Genomic DNA, 24,645 nt, shown 5'->3' with positions numbered 1-24,645 from the left:
CAGGCCAGTCTTCCTTGGAGCTGGGTGCAGTGATTCCTCTCTAAGGAAACCACTTAGCCATCATAAGAGACCGATTTTTCTGAAAACTCCAAAGGGCATAGTAGATCTGAAAGCTGCTCTGAAATCAGGAGGGAGGAAGAAAGAGGGGGCAGGGAACAAACAAGCCGCACACACCACACCTCAATGCATCAGTCTTCTCAGAATTGCTTTCTTATTCTTGTTTGCCCATTGGATTGATTCTAGGAGTTATTACTGGATCCTTAGTCAACTAACATCTGCATCCATGTTGCTTAGCATCCACATGTGTCTTCACTGTATAAGCTTTGCTACTGCAGTCTTTAAATCCAGTTTCTCTAACAACAACAACAACAACAAAAAACCATAGCTCTCAAAGCACTTTATAAAAGGTCAGTATCATTAACCCCATTTTACAGATGGGAAAACTGAGGCATGGAGGGAAATTATTTTCCCAAGGTTCCCCAGCAAAGCAGCTGCAGAGTCAGACCCAGATCTCGAGTCCCAGTCCTGTACTATGTCCACTAGGCCACACTGCCGCCCACAGAGGAAAAATAAAGAATAGACCCCACACTTCCATCTTTACTCCTCCCGATGTGCTATTTGCTGGTTTTCACAAGAGCTCACATTAAATTAACACGAGACATCTGTTGTGGACGATAGGAGAATTCAATAACAGACCAGCTTATCGATTACATGGTGCTTTCCAACCTCAGATGCTGATGGTTGCTTCTCTTTCACCTAGTTGTATGAAATAGTAATTCAGTTGTATAATAGGATTGTTTACAACTTCTTGCTGTATTACAGAATACTTGCTGTTGTGTGTACTACTGCTTTCAACTAGATTAATTCTGAATAGCTCAACTGTGTGTCCTAGACCTTATACTGCTAACAGCTAATGGAGATCTTCCTGTAGTTCTAGTGGTAGGGTTGGAAAAAGGAAAAGAGCAGGAAAAACAGAGTTCTATTTCCAGTCACTATGACATTCCAAGTAGCCATGGTGTGAAGTTTTAGATGCCAGATTTAAGATACCACTAGAAACATACAAAACTAACTTATTCTAGCAACGTCCCAGTTAAATACTGATTTTTAAGCAAATGAAAGCCTGCATCCAATTTTGTTTTGTGCTATGTTGTAAAAATTAAGGATTATCTTTTTAAAATACATTTTAGATTATTTTTATGTTGCTAATTATGTGTTTTATGGGATAACCTAACAGTACTGACCAAAGTGGGATAAGTGTTCTGGCTGGTTGCAGTTAGGAACAGAACAGCTCTGTGACATGAAAACTGATGAGACTGTGGTGAACTTTTGATCTGATGTAGAAACTTGATCGTCACCTTTCCACGTTTTCTTTTTAAATTTCAACTCTACACAGAAAAACAAATCTATCTTGATTTTGTAGGCAAGTTTCCTCACACTTCACCACTGAAGTTTTATATGGTCTAAAATAAATATGCCAGCCTTTGAAGGTAAAACTTATAAGTGGCTAAGTGAGATCAATGGTATCTTGCAGTGTCTCTGGCTTTAACCTGTAAACCTAAAACTAATGTGACTGGGCCATGTAAGGAAAGTGAGAAGCTACCTTGTCCAACTTTGTGGTGTAAACAGAGTAAAATACTGAAACAGATATTACTAGGACTTTTTTTCCCACGGCATTTGGAAGCTAAATTGATGGGCTGTGCAACTTACTGGAGTCAGTAAGGGTATGTCTACACAGCACACTAAGCCCAGATGCTGACTCAGGTTTAAGCTCAAGCTCCTCCTTCCATCCCCACAGAAATCAGCCTGATTCAGGCTAGGAACTTCTCTGGACTTGAGCCCACGGACTCTTCTAGGAAGGTGGGTCAGAGCCCGAATCCTCCTGTGATGTGGATGAGAGGCCAGCGTGCAGTGTGAATGGAGCTCAAGCCCAGGTGTGAGACTTGGGTCTGGAGAGTCCTCCAACACTATTCCACAAACCCTTAGAGCTGTGCTTCCCAGCCCTTCCATCCCAAAACTTTCCATTTGCTTCCCAAGAATTGGAAGCAACCTACTAGTTCAAATGCAACTACTTGGCGTTTATCCCTTCATTTCCGCATGGACTGCTCAACTGGAAACACAGTCATCCTGCCAGTGTATTAGCTTGGTCAGCACTCAGAAGTCGTCTTGCATTAAGTGAGCTGCTAGCTGGCCAGACGAACACAGCTGGATTCTGGTTAACTTCTGATGTGAGGCAAGCAAGACTTTTAACTTCGGCAAGAGCACAAGAAACGTCTACAAAGCTATCTCTGAGTGGCTGGCAGAGTTGAGTATCAACCGGACAGCAGAACAATACAGAGAACGAATCAGGTGGCTGAAGACAGACTACCACAAAGTCCAGGTTGCTAACAGCACCTCTGGGAATGCCCCATCTTCCTGCCTCTTTTACAAGGAATTCGACTGGGTGATGGGAAATGTAGTAAGGACTGAGCCCACAGAGGTGCATGACAACCTGCTGAGGGGGGATGGCACCCTGAAACCCTGCAGTCACATGCACCACCAGAGGAGAGCCAGCCACTGGGTGAAGGAGAAGTTACCTGATGCTGAGGCCAGTAACCGAAGAGGCTATGCCACCAAAGTGGCTACAGCACATCCCGGGTCTGTACTCAGAGGAGTTGTTTGGAGATGGCCCTGTGGAGTAGCAGGCTGCAGAGCTGGTAGCAGAGCAAGCCCTGGAGCTGGAGCCTGGTACATTTCTGTTTGTATTAATATGTAGATGGGAGATTTCCGGCTTCTGGGCCTAGTAAGTTATTAACACAAACTGTGAGTTTGGTGTGCTTCCATTCAGGGTGGAACATTCTCCTTCCGCCCTCTCCTGTTTCTCTAACACCACATGATATTCAAAATGGACACCGTGAAAAGAGGGGGGGAAAAGCTAAACAAGCAGTTATCATGAAATGTGTACTAGCTACTTACTGATTGTTATAAGTATGGTTTGGGGCTCCACAATTAGTAGCTTCACATATCCCTCCTGTCTATTCAGCACACCTTATAAGCCAGCCATGCTCTCATTGTAACTCTCAGACCCTCTCCCCCCCACCATTCTGAGATGTGCTGGTCCATCACAAGACTCTAAATATGTCCTTAGTGCATATGGATGGTTGTCCTGGAACTGAAATTCACACTTCCACTTTAGGACCTCCAGAGTATCAATATTCTCCAGAGCTTCCCGTGCCTGACAGGATTGAAAAACCATAGCTCGTGACTAGGCCACTCATAAATTCTCCTCTCCCCCGCTCACACACACCAAAAATGAAGAGGTTGTAGAAATCATTTCAATTGAATTTTTACCATGATTTGTGATGGCTTTCACTGCTGCTCCAAAGGACATCTGAAGTGGCTGGTGTTTTGTGTGAATAAAATAAAGCTCATTATTTTTTTTTAAAATCAGTCATCTTTTGACCTTGAATTAAAGTGGTCTGAGTCCTCTCCACATTATCGTGTCCTGCAGACTATGTAGCCTTTGGACAATTCGGGAAGTAGCTGGACCTTGTCACATGCAATGAACAGTAGCATATGGAATGGACAGATGTACCCTGTGCGTTCATCCACTCCAGTCTATTTGTGGCCCACACATGCAAAATGCACCAGAAGGACCAAGGAGAACAGAGGGACAGGGGACATCCAGGAATAGCTGGATATGTTTGGGAACATTCACCTTTCACTGTTTTGGCAGTGAGCTGATTATGCTGTACGTTTTGACGGCAGCTGGTCTGCTTTTCTGGTTCTTACACTGGTATGTAAATATCCGTATACAATGTGTAAAATAAAAATGTTGAATTTGCACACAAGGATACAATAGAAAGTTTATTATGTCTAATGTTAAAAGTGGCACAAACTGTACTGAATGTCATTATGTGCCCATGCTCAACAAATTTCCTTATAAATATTTACAAAATGAGATCAGAGTAACCCATAAACTGTGAGTTGTAGCACATGGCCAGTATTTATAAAATGCACAACACATCTCCAGACATTTCATGAAAGTGTTTACAAAATTCATAATAGATAATACCAGCACATTTAAAAAACACCCCACAGCTGCCGCATCCATACACATTGTCACCTTAAATACCATTTTATTCTCCCTCATGCATGGGACCATGCAAACCCATTATGTGGGGACACAAAGCATCCCTGATTTCTGGGGGGGGGTGTGTGTGTGGATTCAGCACTGGTCATGACAGGTGCACTGTCTAGCTGTGTGTACCAGTTCAGAAATCCAGCAGTGTCTTAAGGCCATGCCTGGTGAAAAGGGCTTCCCCCTTGTCCTTGCAGACAGTGTGCAGAACACAGCAGGCCACTATAACGCAGACTGCATTGATGACACTGGCATCCAAACAGTTTTGAAGGCAGTCCCAACAGGATTTCAGTCTGCCAAATGCATGTTCCACCACCATCCTACAGCTACTGACCATGTAGCTGAACTTGCTGTTTTGCCAGGTCTTCTGAAAGAAGGGTCTGGTTTCATAAGCCTGGCAGCAGGGGGTTGGCGGGGTCCCCTAGAACAACAGTGGGGACAGTGATTGTTTCTAACAATAAAAAGAAAAGGAGTACTTGTGGCACCTTAGAGACTAACAAATTTACTAGAGCATAAGCTTTCGTGAGCTACAGCGCACTTCATCTAACAGTGTCATTCGATGGGAATAATGTCTCAGCTTGTCCATGAAGGTCAAGTCCTGATCTCCAGAAAACCCTGGTACCATGCGCCCTGCCAGTACATCCCACATTAGTGTCTATGAATCTGCCCTGTGGTCAGCCAGGGCCTGCACAATGATGGAATAGTACCCTCTGTAGTTTATGTATTCATGTGCTCCTTGCTACATCAGTGGTCCCAGCAACTATTTCAGGAACATTTGTAACACCCATCGCCTCTGGATCCTCAGTCCTGATCGCCTCACAAGCCTCTGTTACAACCACCCCCACAATTGATTTGTCAACTCCATACTGGTTACCCACAGACCTGTAACAGTCTGGGAGAAGCCAGCTTCCAAATGGCTAGAAGGACCGGCTTCTGAATTGGCCTGGCCTCCCTCACTGGGGGGTCGGTGCAAGCTGATCACAAACCTCCAGGAATGCCTGCTTCTTTAGACGTTGGTCATCCCAAGTCCATGTGATGACATGGTCCCACCCATCTGCGCTTGTGGCCCCGCTCCAGAAGCGCCGGTCTACAAAGGGGGAATGTGACCAAGACAACAGGCATGACCAGCATCAGTTGGGTAGCAGCTGGCATGTCCGTATCCTCCTCTGAGAGGTGCCTTTGGCAGTTCAGAAACTGCCAGTGAAATGTCCACTAGCATCTTGCAGATGGTCTGCCTGTTTCCCGAAATAGGACAGAGCATAAGTGGAGAAGTTCTTCCATTGGGTCAGGATCCATCTTGGACTGTGCCTGCTGGGGGCATGCAGATGCAAAATGGCTTGACAGCGTGTGTTTGCAGGCTAAACACACTTCCGGTCAACTCTCTCAGGACAGACAAGTTCTCCCACAACCCACCAAGGGTGCCAGGACTCTTGGGATACGATGGTATATGTCCACAGAAGCTGAAGTTCTGACTCAAGTCTGCATTGTGCAATATGGATGCACCAGCATGGTTGTAAGGCCCAGGTTTCCCATGCAGTGTGGATGCTCAAAGGCGGGCTTGGAAATATCAAGTGTGCGGGCACAGGTCATGTGGGCCCAAGTTTAGTGTGCTGTGTACACATATCCTAGTTACTAATTGACAACCTTGGCCACATTCTCTGCTTCAGGTGCAAATTTAGGGCTAAATTCTGAAGTCTTTACACAGTCCTGAACTATAGCAAAACTTCTGCTGTTGGAAGTAAGGTCAAGTAACTGCCAAATCACCGAAGGGGTAAAGATTACTGGTGAGAAGTGACATCTGCTGATAGATAACTGTGGTGAAAGCACCCAGTAATAAGAATTCTGTCCCAATTATCACCACGGCAAAATGGCTAATTTGGGCCTACATCCTAGTACTTTACGTGCTGCCGTCTTTTAATGGCAAAGAGGTGACTGCTGTTATAGTGGAAAAGCCCTAAGCCACCTAGTATGTGGCTAAACTGGGTCTCATTTCACAGAGCTCTTTGAGGAAAATCTGTCTCAGAAGTTCGCTATCCACATGTGTTGATACTGAGTTTCTTATTCAGGAAGGATTACCACATTCTATAGCTTTTTCAGCTTCCCTCCCTCCCCCAGTACCCTGTCACATAGTGTTCTATCACACATAAGTAACCCTTTGTCCACAAGCAACCCCTCCTCCCATACATATCCCTCAGCTCTTTACCAGGGGCCTCTCCGTTATTCTGTCTGTATTTCACACAGTCCCCTCTCTGCATTCGTGTACTTTCTATTTTTACTGCTTTTGCAGATGCACTGTTTATTTCCATGACTGCACCACTTTGCTGTTCTGTAGCTGGTGTTGTTTGATTATGATGCACTGATGTGATTTCTCATTTAAGAAACAACCTAAACTGGGAAAATTTACATGTTTAAAAAGACTTTTCCCATCAAAACTGCAGAACCGCCTGAACTCCTCTTAAAATTTAAAATATTTGAATTGATTTGAATCCCTTTTTCTAGAAGGGCTCCATTTAACTTTCCATATCCGTGGACAGGTCCAGTATTATTACAATGAAAGTGTTGTCTAGCAGTTAGAGCAAGGGACGGGGAGGCCACTCCAGCATTTGATTTCTCCTCTCTGAAACTGTTTGCATGTCGCTTACACTTGAAATTCAAAGCCACTGAGCTCCTGCAGCAACCATTGATTTCAATTGCAACTACAGATGTCCAGCAGTCCTGAAAAATCAAATTCTTTACCACTCTGCAGCACTGTCTCCCTGTCTGAAAACAAAGCACAGCTACCACCAACTGGTGCTGAGAGGCTTAATTAATGAATATCCATGGGTGGAAGGTGCTATAGAACTGCAAGTTATTAAGTTTGCTTTGTTAGATTAGTTTATCTTCAGCATGATTCCTGGCCTGTTTAGAAACATGGATAGAGCCTCATTCTTCAGTTCAGCAGTCTGGCTCATTTAAGCATGTGCTTAACTTTAGATAGCTAAGTGATTTGTTGAGTAGAGATGAACTGCTGAACTGGAGAATGGAGTCAGTTGCTGAGGTCTGAGGAAGAGACTGTTCCTCTCCACGCTTCTAACGTGCTGAAGATCTGTCAATTCGACTTAAGCATGCAATATTTTGTTTAATTGGTACCTTTTGTCAGTGTGGTCCCAGGGTGGAACCTGAATAAAGGCCATTGGAGAAGGAATTCCAGAAACAGCACCACGGGTCCTGGTGGTGTGATGGGGTGGAATAAGCAGCAAGGGAGCTGGCAAATGAGAGACTAGACGATCCAAAGGAAAGAGGGATTGCATAGCTGGCTCAACCTCTGTGGCTTAGGAGGAATTTCCTTCTTAGAACCTTGCCAACATTGTGAGGAATGTGTTCACTTTCCTAAGCAGAAGCCAGTAAAAAAAACCAACGGAGGGCAAGAACAAAAGACACTCACCTCTGCTGCACTTGCTCATTAAGATGCAGTGCCATTCATGTTTTGACTTTTGTTGTTTGAAATAGTTAGCTTGCTTTGACCATTTAAAAGAATAAACTGCACATCTACCAAGTTTCTGTGATCAGCACTAATTAGAAGATTCCTAAGAATATTGGGGAGTCTGCAATATTGTCTTCTGTAGTCTAGAATAAAATAGAAATTGGATATGGTCCCATGGAGTTTAAGATTAGATTTTGGGCTGGTGTCTAAGTGAGCTTGGACCAAAGAGCCTCCAATTAACAAGTCATGGGCATCAGGATACCCAACCTGGGAAAACAAACAATAGACCTGAGACCATGGCTTTTCTGAACCCATAATAACCAAACCAGCCTCCTAAGATGAGTCTTTTATGTTAGGAAAGCAGGCAAGCTATGCTCTATTTTGGTAAATGTGATTTACATTTTCATATTCAAGGCACTTTACCAACAAATTAATTCTCTCAACACTCCTGTGAGCCAGGTAATTCTTAGCCACATTTTGTAGAGGGAGAAACAGAGGCAGAAGGGTTTAGACTTGCTCAGAGTCAGAGGGAGTCCATGTTGGAACCAGCATTCATTCCTCACTACCAGTCCCACATTCAGTCCAGCAATTCATATCTTCCCTCCTTATATATTTTCCCCACCTTCAATAGCTATCATTTCCATCCTCTAAGAGGTCTCTCCATAAACCATGGTTAGAGAGCCACTGTTCAATGAACGTCAGTCTTCCTACCTACCTACCTATCATTGCCTTCTTACAGTTCAACAGTCTATCTACTGAGGCACCCCAAAGTGGACACCTGTTCCAAGTACAGTTCCACAATACCCCCCTTTTGTGCTGTGCCATATTTAACTCTTCTCCTTTTTGTCTTTTCTACAGTTTGCACATCCCAGCATCCTTCTATCTTTCCTTAACATATGGACAAAAGTCACCCTCTTCCCCCTTAGAAGATAACCAACCGTGCTCCTTCTCCACTGTGTTTGATGAAGGCCTTGGTGGAGCTGAGCCCAAAGCACGAACTGCTTATGAGAATTTGGTTTACTCTCAGTTAGACATCTCTCTGGCATCATCAGAAATTCAAGTTGTTGGGGCTTCCCCATTTTGCTGTCTGCCTGCTAGGGCAAAGGTTAAAAGCTCTCCAGACTTATCAGTTCTTGGAGTTTAGCGTTAGCATTGTCCTGAAATGGTAAGCTTTATTTGAGAGAGTATGTTTAAGCAGCTTTTTTTCCCTACTAGGCTATGGCTTTAAAGGAGGCTGGACGAGAGAGCTGGACCAAGTTTATTACATATAATGCAGCTTGTAAACATTCTCCATTATATGGCCGTTGTGAGGATTTTTAGTATGAAAGTGCTGTTAGCGTGGTTGGAGCTGTACAAACCAGAGCAAGACATGGTTCCTTCCTCATGGAGCTAGTAGTCTGACTGTCACTGAACCAATTATTTTTTCTCCTTCCCACCCCGTTATGCAAAGTACATTTAGTGTATCCAGTGTGTCAAATTAACTGGAAAATCTTCTTGCACTGTATATGAAGAGCTGTGCTAGTTACTTCACACTTCAAGGACCCTTTTTCTGGAGGTTCTCAATGTGTCTTACGAATATTGTGAATTGGGCTCAGCCAGGGCCACCCTTCCCCACAGCATTCCTCCCAGGCCCAGAATTGTGCAAGGGAGATCCCACCCTTATTCCACTCTGGGAAAAGCAGGACCCAAGAGATGCCTGCCCTCCTTCCCCCACAAACCACGTGACCTTGTGGAATAAGTGCAGAGAAGAACCTGCGAAACTCCAGCCTGCCTGAACAGCTGCAGAACAAACCAACACAGGGGCCTTCAGAGAACTTTCTATAGATTTGACTGGATCTTCTCTGCCCTGCGCTGATTGGCTGTTTGCTCCAACTCTTCCCCCTACCTCAGTCTTCACCTCGTCTTCACTCTATAGCTGCCCCTCTGCCTCCTCAGTTCCCTTCCCTATCTCCTCTCCCTTAACTTTTCTTTCCGTTTAGATTGCCCCCTCCTAACTATACCCTCCAACAAAACAAAACATGGAAATAACGTGTTGCTGCCATTACATTGTTCACTCTGCTAGTGTGGTGTTCTCCTTCCTTCGCCTTGTGTCTGTCTGGTCTATTTAGATTAGTCTCTGCTCTGAAGAGACTAAACTACTACTCTGTACAGTGCCTAACACAATGGGGCCCTATTCTTGCTTGATCCTTCAGCACTTCTGAAATAACCCAGATTATTATTAATATTAAATAATAAAAAGGTGCCTTGCGACACCCCGCGAATTAGGAAATATTAGCCTCCTTCTACAGATGAGTATATTGAGTCACAGTAAGAGAAAGCTACTTGTCCAGATTTCATATGCAATCAGTAGCAGTGATCGGAAGAGATATCCTGGCCTTTCACTATTGACTCTTGAGCTAAGTTTTATTATGTGGTGAAAATACACTGACGTCCTTCCATGATCATAGATATACTTACTACTGACTAAACAAATCTGGCTGACTTGTAATTTAAAATTGACTGATTCATTGTCCTTTGGTTACACTACATGGTGCTGTTCTATGTAACAAAGGCCACAATATATAGAGTACAGGGCAGCAACATTAAGTGGTCTGGCTTGCAGCCAACTAAATCTATAGAGTAGATTTACTTTTTTTTTTAATGCACCTCCTGTAAGTTGCCTAGCAATGCGAGACTCTCTCATCCTTGGTTTTAGACTATAGATGGTGGACAGGAAAGTGGAAAAGTCTGACCTTCCAAACCTGGGATTGAGATTCAAGCCTAGTCAGCTATCACATAGTAATTTGAGTGCAGAGTTCAACTGCCAGGGCGCAAGGTCTTAAGGACAACTCCAGTTGATCTAGTTTTGCCTCAAAGATTCAAAGTCATTTGTATGCCAACCTGTGTAGTACATTGAGTCAGGCAGCTATCAGTTCATTATTACATCAAAGATTACAAGTCACCATGAGGAGAGAACCTTCCTTCATAATCAGTGTCCCCTGGAATACTGGTGAAAAACCTGAACTGCTGAAACTAACCATCTGTCTCAATTCAGAGATATCAAAGAAAACCTGAACAGTAAGCCCGATGCCCAGTAAAATCATTATCCTAGAGTGTATTTTTGCATTATGATGTTACTCATTCACATCTATCTTTCTGATTGCGCTTCAAAATAGTTCTCATTACTTCTGTGTTCTAGTCCTTTTGAGGAGCCTGACTTGTTTAACAACATCCCAAACAGACATTTAATCCTGAGTGCTGTTAAAGGTCACATGGCCCTGAGCTTTTATAGAGCAGATACTTCTTAAATGCTGTCATAGGTATACCCTCCCTTGTGTGCACACAGGCTGAGTGAGTGCATCTATTTACCCTTGGTTTCCTTTTCAGGAGAATCAATGTGTTGCCAGTGAACACTGTTTGTTTGATATTTTACAGTTGTAGAAGGCTGTTTATTCTTCCTCTGTGCCTGTAATGGTATCATTATTAGGCCATTTTAACTGACTTTTTTACTTCTGCCAGCTCTTAGGATTCACTTTGAAATTGTTGTGCTATTTTTATGTTTTGATTTAAGAACATAAGAACAGCCATAGTGGGTCCCATCAATGGTCCGTCTAGGCCAGTATTCTGTCTTCGAACAGAAGCTAGTGCCAGATACTTTAAAGGATCAAAAGTAATTTTGTATCACCTGAAAACTTTTCCACCTCACTGTTTACCCCTTTTTCCAGACCATTTATGGAGATGTTGAACAGCACTGGTCCCAGTACAGATAACTAAGGGTCCCCACTATTTACCTCTCTCCATTCTGAAAATTGACAATTCACTCCTACTTTGTATTTTCTGTCCTTTAACCAGTTACTGATCCATGAGAGAACCTTCCCTCTTATCCTATAACTGTTTACGTTGGTTAAGAGCCTTTGGTGAAGCTTTCAACTAAGTTAAAATGGCTTAAAAGTGAACTAGAAGGCTGCACTTATATGAAGTGCCCCACGGAACAGAGCCATGGCACTCAAGTTTATTCAGTACTAGTACAGAAGAATTAGTACACCATCCACTGGCTAAATACATAACCTACCTTCCTGGGAATCCATAAGTACCCTAGTAAAACCCACCACTTTGTAGCAAAGTCCTTCAAAGAATAATCCTCATACAGCCCTTGTGACATAATAGTACCTAATTTGTGTATACAGTAGTAGGTAGGTAAGTGGTGTTAGTCCAATATTAACGATGAGTGAGAGGTTAGCTGACCCAAGAGTACATAATGGCAGAGGTGGGGCTGAACACAGATCACCCATTCCTAGTCCCATGCCTAACCCTCGGGTATATGCTGCCTCTCACATGTTTGTGCCCATTTTTTGTGGGTTTTTTTTCCCCCTCTGTACAGTCAAGGGATTTGAGTTCGCCAGCAGATGTTTGCAAAAAGTGAAATTTGAAGAACATTTCAGGATAAGCCTCCAGAATAGGGTTGCCAACTTTCTAATTGCACTAAACGGAATATCCTTGCCCTGCCCCGCCCCTTCTCAGAGGCCCTGCCCCCTGCTCACTCCACACGCGCACACACACACTCATTGCTTGCTCTCCCCCACCCTCACTCACTCCTTTTTACTGGACTGGAGCAGAGGGTTGGGTACAGGAGGGGGTGGGGGTTCCACTGAAATCTTCCTGTTTATGAAAAATACCTACTAATAACTGAGACTGCACCCACAAGAATGAGGGTTTGTTAGCAAAACCTGTTATTCCAAAATATAAAGGGCCTAATTCAAAGTCTACTTACATCAACAGGAAAATTCCAATTGACATCAATGGGTTTAGGTGGCTTTTGAAGATTTGTACTCATTGCCCACAGCATGTATAATGCATTATTCTCTGTAAAAGACACAATCCCAACCCCAAGGAGTGTGGAGTCTAGGTACAGCATTATATATAGTTACCTCTCAATTCGGAAAAGCTACTACAGTTAGAGTCTGCTGGGAGACAAAAGGGGAGGGGGAAATGACTAATTGTCCTGTGGTCTCTTCACTCATCCATTTTCATGCCTCTTCCTCTCAATCCACCCCAAGTCAAGCAAACAGCATGTGCAATGTTCAGCAGATGGGCTGGAGCTAGCCTGCATGGCAGCTGTGTCTCTCCAGCATTCAGATCAGCAATCAGACACTGGGACTAGAGGGGGAATTGGGATTATCATTAAAAAGAGATTAATCAACCCATCACTACCAGTCTTACTTGGAAAATGTCTATAAATAAATTATTAAAATGAGCCCTGCTGATGCCCCATCAGCTCATCGGCTGAAATGTAAATTAGGGGAACTGATGTATAATTCAGATGGGTTCCACTTTTCTAAAATTCTATAATGCCCAATTCTATTCTATATAGATTCTTATGTTCCCCTCATCACCACAATATTCTGAGCGCCTTCCAGTCGTGACAAATGTTATTCATGTCACTTAATACACTTGTTCCTCATCCTCTCCACAAGGGGAGAATTGTGTGTGTAGTGTTTGGTTTGGTAGGGTTTGTCTGTCTTTAAAATGGGGAACATACTATTTACCTACTTCCCAGTGGTATTGTAAAGATCAGTCAGTGCTTGTAAAGCACTCTGAAGGGGTGCTGGGAAAATGCAAATTATTTTATGCAATGTGAAATATGGTTTGTTTTTAAAGTAAAGTAAGGAAAAGATGGAGACCATAATCCTAAATGTAGACATTATGTGCCATGTTATTCCTTATTCATATCCCCCCTCCCTAATGTTGTTTCTAATTTGGTTGCATGTATGCAGTTTTATTTATAACATATAGTTGAAATCAGTCACGGGAAAAGAAGTTAACAAATGACTCCTGTTTTCCTTCTGATGGGGTTGCAGGAATATGGAGAGGGAGAATCACATATCCACAAATTGGAACTTCATATGGAGTGGATATACTTGTAGTTTTTCTGCCCAGAGAAACGAGCACCTGTGCTTTACCACCATTACTGTTCTGTGCTGGTTGCTGCACTACTGAGCTCTGATGCAGCCAAAAGCCTTGGTGAGCACAGATGCGTCAAACTAAAAATAAGTTTAAGTTGGGAGGGGCGGTTTTAAACGTTTTCCTTCCCCTCTCAGGCAACCAGCAAGCTGCTGTCCACCTGCTTCTTCACAAGCTTTATATAACCCAACCCCCAAGACCATTAACTAAGTAGTAGTTTTGAGACGATACTAGCCCTTCTTGAAGGTTTTTCCTCCCTGGAGCCACAGATGAGATGTTAGCAACAAACAGTGTCTGAGCATAGGCAGAGCTAGGATGCTTACATGACACAGATGGTGGCTTCTAAAGAGGATGGGAAGCCTTTACCAGGTTAATCTCTTTTCCTTCCACCTCAAACATGTGGCTTATGCCAATCAACATTGGTGGCCAATACCGTACTTGGCAGGCAGGCAGGGAGGACCAAAGAGTCATCCCCAGTCTTGTTAGTGTTCTTTTCAAACCTACTTCCCTCTTTAAAGTTGGAATTCACTTTCCAACCAGCCAGGAGCAAAGCCCAGAAGCAAGACCTGATAACTTCTTCTGCTGGATCATCATCTGTTACTAACTCACTATATAATTATCCTCCCCCGCAAATAAATCAGGGTAGTTTTATTTCCGTGTTCAATGTGGAAAACTTATCTCCCTTTTGTACGTAAAGATTGTCTGGGATTTTTCAAACGAGACTAAAAGGAGTTTGGTGCTCAATTCCTATTGAGTTTTAGTTGGATTTGGATGCATAACACTTTGGCTCCTTGGAAAATTCCAGCTACTAAATATGCAGTCTCAGATGGAGGCAATTTTCAGGTTATCCATAGTAGCAGACACTTGTTTGAGGTTTACTATGGTACCAATTAGAGGTTATTTATCTCCTTCATAAAACTGTCTCATTCTGGTTATTCATTTTCTCTGAAAAGCCAAAAGAGTTGGATTCATAAAACTTGTCTGGACTAAATTCTTCACTCAAAAGTCATGCTTGGTTTGGAAATAGTACCTAGAGAAATCTTTTTCCATGGACGCTCATCATACATCTGAAGTAAATGGCTCCATATTAAACAGACACAGATCCACATTTCACCACCATTCAGAGAAGGTCAGATCTAGGATTTTGGTTTGGCTCACAAGACAGAGCCTGAGCAAACACCTTCAAAAATCTCAGGGCTGCTTGAAACGAGTGGGTTTCTCTGGCCACAGCTTTGTCTTAAGAAATGCAAACAGTATGAAGTGCAAAGTCAGTTCTTAAGTAGCATCACAGTGATATTTGGTGAGAAACATTTACGCTAGTAATTGGTTGGGTAAGTACATGAAATGAGACCCATTATGATACAGAAAACTGTTTTGGATTTGGATTTTGCTGACCAGTCTTCATTCTGAAGTTTTGAGCACTGTCTAAGCTATCCTTCCAAATATTTGCATTCTGTGACTTGCTACAGTCCCACTGGATAGCGGAAATTGTAGGTAAACAGTTCACTATTCTTAATCTTGAAAGCTGCAAATGTTTCCTGAACTGTCCTACCACCCTTATGTGTTTAACTTACTCTTTCTGGTGATATACAGCACAGCTGCTTGTGATGATGACGACAAGGGAAAAAGAGACTTGTGGACTTTGTATATCATGCTATTTGTGCCAAGACGACACAGCTGACTCAACAGCAAGCACTGACAGGCACTGCTCATGCTGTCTGTAAAAGGACATTTGATTTGGGGGGAGGGGAGTTAGAGAAAGAATATCTAAACAAACCAACCAGATCCCACTTTGATGATATGGTAAAACTTCCATTGCAGGAGGCCTTGATTAGAGACCATGCTAGGGCCAGATCAGGCCAGACTAATTATAACTTTCAGGCAAGCCTCCTCCAGCTCCTTGGTCAGAGTCTTTAGCAGAACTTGAAGAAAAATGTCACTAAAAAAAAAAAAAAAAAAAAAAAAAAGCAGCTTGTTTTCTTACAAAGATAATCCTGAAAATATGCCCTGGTCACGGGGTTGAAAGGGAAAGAGCGACTAGGTTTCATTTCTCAGCAAGGCCAACTGAGAGCATTCAGAAGTCATGAGTCAGGCCTCCTGATAACGGAGACTTAAAATGAGTTCCGGGTTTTTATTTGCCTTCTGTTTTGAGCCTGGGACATTCTTGTTTTCAAGGCTTCTCTCTCTAACCATGATGGCTAGGAACTAAAAAATAAAAGCAGAGATTCTGATGCAGTCACATGATTCCAGGAGCTAGAGCTTTAAGAAAAATTATTGAGACACTCATGATAAACGTTGATTACACTGATTTTTTTGCAAGCTCTCTTTTTTTACATACACACATCCCCTTTTATATAAGATATGTCAATCAAGTTTAAGGGTATCCCAAAGAAAAGCATGTTTACTGAGCCAGAATGTATGTTTAAGTTCCACTCTTGAGGGTTGAATTATTGTTTTCCACAGCACTTGTCAGCTAGGTATCAGGTAGCTATCAGAGCTCTTGGAGTCAGGGATCCTAGTGGAATGGATTCCTCCTACCCTGATCTTAAAAGGACTCATAAGTGAGCCAATTATAGGTGTTTAGGTGTTGGTTTTATCCACCACTGCTTTACCTCCTCCTCAGTCAAGTTCTCAAAACATGACTAGAGATAACTAATGTTGGAGTAGAGAAACAGGTGAAGTCTGGCTCTGACTCAAATTCAGTAACACTCAGAAATATGGCGTTAGGCAGGCTGGTTTAGAATATGCCTTAAGCTTGATAACACATGCAAAAAAAAAAAAAATCTTAATTAGAATGTATTTTGATAGTTATTTTTTATTTGAAGAGAGGTTAGGGATGAAGGGTGTGCATGTGAGTAATAGGTATTGTGGGTTCAGTTAATGTTTCTTTGAAGATCAATGCTATACTAAATCTCTCTCATTTGCTCTATGTGCTAAGTAGTTGGTTCTATTCTGGATGAAAGCATGGAGTTATTTATCAGTAACCGTTTCCTTTCAAGATGTGTGTTTTCATCTTACTCGTTGATTAAAAATAGCGGACTTGCCTCATTTTCTGCCTCTGCTTTGGTAGCGAGAAGTTTAACTAGATTTTGTTGGGTCATTCTCAAAGGTTTCAGACAAAAGTCCAAGTTGGGGAGCTCTTATGAGCTATCAGCAGAACTAAAGGAGTACTTGTGGCACCTTAGAGACTAACCAATTTATTTGAGCATAAGTTTTCATGAGCTACAGCTCACTTCGTGCTCAAATAAATTGGTTAGTCTCTAAGGTGCCACAAGTACTCCTTTTCTTTTTGCGAATACAGACTAACACGGCTGTTACTCTGAAACCTATCAGCAGAACTGGGGGTGAAACTAACCCAGGAGATTGCTAGTACTTCCTGTTTCTGGTCAGGCTGGTTGCTTGTTTGTTTACTGTTTTTTCCTTCCTCCTCTTCCAATCTCTGGTTTCATCCAGTATCTGGAAGTGGCTCATGCAAGAAGCAGAGTTAAATCTACTCTACAAAAAAGTTTTATGTTGGCATTTAGAGCAAAATTTTGTGGTGAGATGTGCAACACGTTTTGTGTTTTACCCGAAATAGTTTCCCCATTCCTATTGAAAACATCATCCATCTGTTAATTCTGTTCATTAACCTAGCTTGTAAGTTCTTAGAAGAAGAGGATAGTCTTTCGACTATGTTTGTTGAGTGCCTCGTCCAATGTGGTCCTAGATGCTACTACAGTACAAATAAATCAGCATTTTTCAGACTGCTCTTCAAATAAATTCTTAGGAGACTACAATGCATATAGTGAACGTTATGACTGTGCCACCCAAAAGGACCTATTGTTCTGTCTATTATAAGGACCTCATAGTGAAGTGAAGTTGAGATAAAGGAACTACCCAGGGACTTTACCAGCTTCAGCTCTTTGCCCCTGTTTCCTCTTCTGCAAAATTATGGGTCTTGCCTATTTTGATTGTATCTCTTTGGGGCAGGGATTATACGGTGTGTTTATCTAGTGCCTGGCATAGCGGTGCCCACGTCTTATTTGGTGCTATAAATAACTTTGCAGTTTTAATAGGGTTAATATCACTATCGTGTACCAGTCAATAAAGAATATTACTATGGTACTTTTTAATATTATCTGGATCATAAGCATCCAATACTTGCTCCTAAAACTTGAATATCACTTCACAAAGATTGATAGAGTCCCACAGCTGGTATAATCCCATGGAGAAAATACAAATGGTCTCACCTATTGTATCTGAACAGAGTGTTTGTATCAGCCAGCAGCAGACAGCAAGGGAGCCAGATCATAAAAATAAATAAATAAATAAATAAAGCTAATCTACAGCATTAGTTGATACAAAACAGCAATAAAAATCAGAGGCAATAAAAGGAAAAAACTGGAAAGAACAGGTTCTTGAAGCTGAAATGAGAGGATTTAACTTAAATATGATGACTGAGATTCCTTTTCCCAGTATGACTGGCATATGCGGTATTAGAGATCATCACCCATACATACATGGGTATGTCATCTTGCATTCATGGTACTAAAATGTTACTGTCAGTTATACAGTCCACAAACACCACTAAGATTTTAGACTCCACTTCCCTCCAACCCACTCCTGCAGTTGCATCTGCTTGTTTAATCTATAATTGGTCCCATCTGCCTCTACCTCGGGGTTTAGTGTGCAAGTGCAGGGTGGTGTTGGTGGCCTGTGATGTACAGGAGGAGGTTAGACAGATGATCTGGTGATCCCTTCTGGCCTTAAACTATATGTTGCAGGAGACAGTTTAGAAATTCATGGCTAGCTAAGCCTCAGCCAAATTCCCAAGGTAATCAGATGTCATGTGCCACCTCAAATATATTTAAACTCCTTGATTAGCAATTACAGAGTCATTGATAAGTCCAGTTAAGTGTCATTTAATGCATATGATATGTGCAGCCACTGTTTTCTATCATATATTGTGATAGAATGGATGTGCTTCACTCAACAAAATTATTCTAAGCTAGCTAAAAAGAAACAGACTTTCCAAAGCTTATACAGGAAGTCTTCTTGAAGTGTTGTTATACATTTGGAGAGGACTCAACTTTTGTTGCTTGTTACCCATGCATGTACAGATTGTCTTGTCTACCCACTTAAGCCATTACTTTTTTTCTGTTGTGCTTTGGTGCTGAAACCAGGTGCATGTAATTATACATGGGCAAAAATGCAAGTGCAGCTGCACACCTGATTTGTTTGTGCAGTTACTATAATTATGGGCGCAAACAGGACGTTCCTGTGCATAATTCCCCAATGTGTAAAATGGTTAATTATGCATAGGAATGGCTAGTTACATGTCTGGCGGTTTGTCCACACTTAAATTTGTTCATCCGACCACAGAAACTGCAAACACAAAACAATTGTACATGAACCTAATTTTAAAAATTAGGTTCCATACTGCACAAGTGTCCACTTACAACTTTTCAGACGGATATTTCTGTAAACACACACAAGAGTCTATATATAGCAATATACACTAATGGTGTTTAGGTTTTGTACTGTAAAATTTTATAGCAAGATTTCAGCCTGCCCCTCAGTCCTGCATATTTAGCACCCAGAAACTTGTACAGACCAGAGGAGATGCTTTGGCTCTGTACAAAAAATTCTCATTCCACAGCCAATGTCTTAAATCTTTAGAGATTTTCAGATGAACTTCTGTCCTGAGAGTGGGGAATTGTGGGGTGAGACGTGAAAGAACCTTACAGTGCAAATTGCAGAAGGGAGCTTAGAAGCAATGGGTAGAAGAGACTGGCAACCATGGAGATGGGTTAGGGAAGCAATTGGGAAGACTGGTGGAACATGGATGGGAACCAGACTGGAGGGTCAGGTGGATATTGGAGAGGGGTACTTCTTTTCGTAAGAGGTTCCCCTCCACCATGTATGAGACAAGCCACCCACCCCATACTGTAGGGTTACTTGTGAGTTATGATACTTGCAGATATTTCGGTACTGTGCATCAGTAGCATAGCAGGGTATTCCTTTTCCATTCCCGTCTCTTTTGCCCTTAGCTTGGGTTTCCTGATCTCATCCAGCACAGCTTCTCGGGCCTATGCCAAGGGTCCTAACATCCTGAGGGCAATGACTCAGCATTGAGGTAACTGGCTTGAGTTGGGACGATGGGAGTGGCAGTGTTCAAAAACATTGACCATCCCCTATTTCTCCCTTACAAAATCCAACCTCTCATACACTGGTCACAGCCTGCTGCTGTATTTGCCCTGCAGCTGGGAGGAAAGGCAGCGCTACATGTCCATGGCAGTGTAGTACAGAGACAGTTGCAGTGTTTGCCAAGCAACTGTATCAGCCCAAGCTATTACAATAAATAAATAAAAATTCCTGACCTCTTCGTTACAGCCCAGTGCAATTGGAAACAGCCAAGACCAACACGCCACAAATCTCTAGGTTTCCAACAGAAACTATTCAGCCTCGGAGACAGCTAAGCTTAGATACAGTTAGTGGCCTCTGCAGCTGAGAAACAGACTAAGTTCACTCTTCTTATTAAATTAGACAGCAGAACAGACTTGAATGTTTGGAACTTGCACTGCACTTGGGCTTTTGCTAAGTCCACTTCAGCTCTTATTTTGGATCTACCTGCTACCCTAGTGAGAGCTCAGCTGCTTGTTTCACTGATGTCTAAGCCACTGAACCCCTCATTCCCCCCCCCCCCATTCCCGTCAAAGCAATCTAGTTTAGCTTTGCAGAGACTAAAATACTTTACCAGCTGCTGACCACCTGGTGCGTGTGATGACTTTAGGAAAAGGGAATAAGAAACTGAAAATAAACTGCACAGGACCAAAAAGACAAAATACAGGCCACACACTAGAAGTGAGAGAACCAAAAATAACAGTGACATGATCCATTTAATACTATAGTTCAGAATTAACCACTTGAGTGTCTTAGGACATCTAGCAAGTGTCTATCTAGCAATAGGAAAGTCACATGGTTTTAATGACCTAGACAGTGTGTCCTGGGCTCCTGACATTCCATGGCTGAAAATAGACTATATATGGCTGGGCCCCAAGCCTGCTGATGTCAAGCATCAACACTGACTCCAGGCAGCATTACAGAACAAGCATTTCCTTCCCTCCCCCACCAGTCTCCTTAATTTCATTTGTGAATCACCACACTTGCTTAATTCTTCTAGTACTGGGAATCAGGACTTACCAGGGAGATGAGCTAATCTAATGCATTGATTCCAGCCTGCTGACACTCCTAGGAATTAATTGGAGGGGTGAGTAAGAGCCACGGTGAATTTGGCAGGTTCCACTGCAGAGGGGAATTCACTTTTTCAGCCCAAGCACAGGCCAGCTGCCTTTTGCTATTAAAAGTGCTCAAAAATGCAAGTCTTGTGTCCCATGTTAACTGGAGAAAAGCAAGTACAGATAAGCCTGAGCCAGCCCATTTGCTTTTGTGAATACTTCCCAAGCCTCAGGTACACTGATGTTTGTTTTACTGTGATTTGGAATGCAGAAATCACAGTGCTGGCCAGCGTTCAAGTGTGGTTACGTGGAAGCAGTGTGGTTGGTGCTTCCTAGAATGCCAATATTCCAGGTAGCAAATATTTCCAAGTTTTTAGGCCATACAAATCCACCCAACCCTCATGCAAAACCGAAGGGTTGCTGGGTTTTTTAAACTCAGCTTTTTGTTGAAACACAAGTTACCGCTCAAGTAGTTGAAGCAAACAAAAAATTAAACCAGTTAACATTTTAAAGAAACATGTAAACTGAAAAAAGCAAGATGAGTTCTGGGCTAAGGTGGTCACTCCCTGACATGTCCAGACAGTCTTCTTGCATATATGGTATATATCAGGCAAACTTTCAGTCCCTTGCACATCCAACTGAGAGAACAAATGAAACAGCAGTATCTATAATCTCTCCAGCAAAAATTCTGCCATAACTGGCACTCCATGATACACAAAACACTGCTGTAGTGAATTATAAACCCTTTTGGAAAGGTGGCAATATTTAAACATAGGAGCAACTGCCATCCCCTCAACTCAAATGTTTAGCCTGCCACACTTTCTACAGAGAACTGCAGCATGGATATGAGAACTCACCCTAAACTTCTAGGTATGGAGCAGGATTTTAGCTTCGTGGCTCCCATTAAAAGTCATTTGGAGTTGTGATTAAAGACCCCTAAAGTTCTTTGAAAATTCCATAATCCTGGGTAGTAGGGGGTGGCTTTGGGCGGGGGGGGGGAGGCTTTGTCCTTGGGGTGAGCAGCAGTGGCTGAAGTATTAAAAGATAGCTGCTCAGACTGTCCCACCAGTCACTCAAAAATCATGATTACGCAATGTGGTTAGGCGTGGACAGGCCTAGACTGTTGTGAAGGAAGAAAAGCTGCTAGACCAGTGGTTCTCAACCTATTTACCATTGTGGGCTGCATATGTAGCTCTCTGTGTGTTATGTGAGCCACATCCACACATTACCTGTATGTCTGAGGATGTCACATGGGCTGCAGCTGCGTGCTGATTGGGCCGCAAGCGGGCTGCAGGTTAAGAACCACTGTGCTAGACAGACACAGACTGAAGAGTTATAGTCAGTAACTTGGGTATTCCAAAGTCATGAAATTTGCTAACAAACTCTCCCCCTAGTTGCAGAATCATGCTCCAGAACCAGACTTAAAAAAAATACATAAAAATTCTAGCCCCTACAATTGCAGGGAGCCTCAAACATGAGCTGAGCACAAACTGTACAGTGTCATCTGCGGAGACCCTGAAACAAGCGTTCTGAGAGGTATGACCTGCCCCATTTATTTCAGATCACAGCCCTGCAGACTTGACAATTCCATGGAGCCAGCAGCAGGGAGTGGGAGCAAAAGCTACAGTCCAGTACGCAACCAAGGCGTAGAGGAGACAAGTGCAAGCTGGTGAGCTAAGTAGCTTGGAGAACCGTGCAGCAGCTGAGATATGGGGAGATAAGCTGCTGAAGTCACCCACAAGCTACCCTGGAATAGATGGGGTACGTCTACACTGTAGCTGGGAAAGTGCTCCCCAGCTCTGCTCAAGCTGGCATGCTAAAAACAGAAGTGTAGCTGGGTGTAGCATGGGCTGACACCTCTACACTGCTATATTTAGCACATTAGCTTGAGCAGAGCTAGCACATCTGTATACTGTTTCCATCTACAGTGTAGATGTACCCAAGGTTGAAGAAGGTACTTCTCAGGTGGCCTGACTGGTCAATATCACAGGAGCAGAGGCCTAGGGAGTGGAGCTCTGGCACATCCTCCTTTATCATGGCAGAAAATCAATCAGCAAGTTTTAGGTCAATGACTATTCAGCTAGGTGTGTGTGTGAGCGGGAGAGGGAACAGGAACAAGAGGCATTTTATGGCAATAGAATAAATTAAGGTTGCTGTGGAATTCAGGGGCTGCCGCCACAGAATTTGGCCCCATTGGGATGTAGAGTATGCAGGGTCCATATTACAACTGGTTATGATGACTGTGCCTCCAGCTAGTAATGTATCTGTGGTAGTTACATGGGTGGTCTCTGACTGTCTGCAAAATATCAGTGTTGATAAGGAGACACACTGAGGTCAATTTAGGCCCCATTTTAGGTTTTTTAAATACATGATTTAACATATCATTAAATGTTTAAATTAAATGTTTCCACTTCACTTCCAGTGGAAGCGAACTTATTAAACCAAACAGCATAGCTTAAACTCAGACATTGCAGCATTGTGCTAGACCTTGAGAAATGGAACATAAAAACAAGTGAAATTGACTAATACATTTCCTTTGTTAAAACAGAGAGAAGTACAAGAACTCGAGGCATGGATGAGGGGGATATGTTTGAAATCCTTTCCGTTTAATAGTAGGTGATGGTTTAAAAAAAAAGAAAAAAGATTTTTAAAAACAAAGAAGAGATGCTCTTTAACCTGCCGTGTCCCCAAGGAACGTTTGCTTATGACATAGGAACTTGTATGGCAAGGTTCAGGATGAGTTTTATAGAAACACCGAGTTCCTTCAGTAGCATAAAGGCCAGTGACCATCCAGATCAATGGGAGCGGAGAGTGCTGAGCAACTTCGAAAAATCAGGCTGCAAGAGCAATTTTGAGATTTGTGTGCCCCACCCTATAAAATTAAATCTAGCTTAAATAAGGGGATAGTGTTGCTCTCAATGGCACTTTCATTCGCTTAGAAAAAGGATTCATTCTTCAGCTGCAGAAATGGTAGAACGAATTCAGAACTCTCCATTACCGACTATAGAGCGAGTGTGACCATATCCCACAAGGGAGAAGAAATAGAACAAGAATTCAGCAGCTCCTTTTGTTACGAGGTATATCTTTCTGGGCAAAGATGACACCAGTACTTTTTGGTCTGCACTGACTGCCTATCCAATACCAGACAGGAGTGCCAACCCAAAAAGTGGGAGTCAAACCCCAAAAGTCACGATTGAATCTTTAATATCCTATTTTGGTCTGATTTTTTTTTTTAAATCTCTTCTTGCCAACTCCCAATATGTGTCACAGTGAGCAGCTTTGAGACTAAGCTTGGGTAACATTTTCAAAAGTGTCTAAGTCTTATTTTCAGAGGCGATTTAAGGACTTTAGAAAATGTTACCCGGAGGTTCTTAAGTGCCTGTGGGTAAGTCCACACTGCATTTTAAAACCAGCAGCAGAGAGTCTCAGAGCCTGGATCTACAGACTCCATTTCATGCTAAGGCCCTAAAAACAGCTGTGTAAATGATGAAGCTCAGGCTCTGAAGCCAGGGGAGGCAGGCTGGATTTGGCACTGTTCAGCTGAGTAAAATGTTTACAACTCTCAAAGAGAGAGGACCTGATTCTCCTTCCACTTACACCAGTGGGAATCCGGAATTCCACTAAAAAAAAGTCAGTGTGTTACCTAGATGTAAAACTGAGATCAGTCTTTAAAAAAAGAAAAGTTAACCCATACAGCCTCTTACCAGTCATGACTTGAAGACATCAAAAGATGGAAAATCCACCACTTCCTTTGGTAGTTTGTTCCAATAGTTAAAAAACCCAACAACCACCACCACCACCCCACCTCCTTACTCCTGCTCACTATTCCCCTGTTTTTACATCCAAGGATCACATAGCCCATTTTGCCACAAAATCTTACTGTGAGCTCATCATGTTCAATTGCTTGT

General features: G+C 42.6%; 2 long non-coding RNA genes across 2 annotated transcripts in view; one reads left to right on the top strand and one right to left on the bottom strand.

Moving 5' to 3' along the window:
* Positions 1-24,539, top strand: part of LOC122462835 — a 51,146-nt gene extending 26,607 nt beyond the window's left edge. Inside the window, exons 2-3 of the long non-coding RNA XR_006285672.1 lie at positions 22,299-22,406; positions 23,286-24,539. This is a non-coding gene — a long non-coding RNA (uncharacterized LOC122462835). The remainder of the gene's footprint in view (positions 1-22,298; positions 22,407-23,285) is intronic.
* The window catches only part of LOC122462838, a 61,467-nt gene that overhangs the window by 20,844 nt on the left and 15,978 nt on the right, over positions 1-24,645 (bottom strand). The gene's annotated exons all lie outside the window — the stretch shown is intronic.

This window comes from Chelonia mydas, chromosome 14 (genome assembly GCF_015237465.2).
Source record: "Chelonia mydas isolate rCheMyd1 chromosome 14, rCheMyd1.pri.v2, whole genome shotgun sequence".
NCBI classification, from domain to species: domain Eukaryota; kingdom Metazoa; phylum Chordata; order Testudines; family Cheloniidae; genus Chelonia; species Chelonia mydas.
The sequence above is the reverse complement of the archived record's forward strand: the minus strand, read 5'-3'. Positions and strand labels throughout refer to the sequence as shown.